This window comes from Penaeus monodon, chromosome 19 (assembly GCF_015228065.2).
Source record: "Penaeus monodon isolate SGIC_2016 chromosome 19, NSTDA_Pmon_1, whole genome shotgun sequence".
In the NCBI taxonomy this organism is placed as follows: domain Eukaryota; kingdom Metazoa; phylum Arthropoda; class Malacostraca; order Decapoda; family Penaeidae; genus Penaeus; species Penaeus monodon.
Window position 1 is genome coordinate 26,709,816 of NC_051404.1, and position 523 is coordinate 26,710,338.

A 523-nucleotide genomic window follows, 5' to 3' on the forward strand; every position below is an offset into this window, starting at 1 on the left:
CAGTCTACTTGCGTGTGCTTGTCTACCTGCATGTATTTCTAAAATAGGCCTACAAAAATCCTCTCCGACAAACACCCAAACATAAGACAACTCAATAAAAAAACTACTCTAACAACCCGTTATGTAAGACCCGCTTCCCCCCTTCAGAACCCGAAGCCCCCCGCAATGTGCAGGTAAACCCACGTGAGGGAGGACTCGGTCACCATCACATGGGACAATCCTCTGTTTCGGGTTCATGCATCGACAGGTTTTCGAAGCCGATTCGTTCACTTTAGCAACTGTGGCATATTTTGATTTGCATTAGAGGAAAAAAAAAACTTTTATTATCATTGCAGTGGAAGTATATTTTTTGTCATGTAGTTAACATTTTCTTTTTTAGTTTTTGATTGTTTGAAGTAAAAATAGAAATTGGTATTCCCCTTTCTCTTCTACCAACTTTATACATTGTGTAATTATTATCTTTTAAAATAGATTCCAAAATTATCAAGTCTTTTTTTACTTTAATCCTTCATGTGCTGATTTG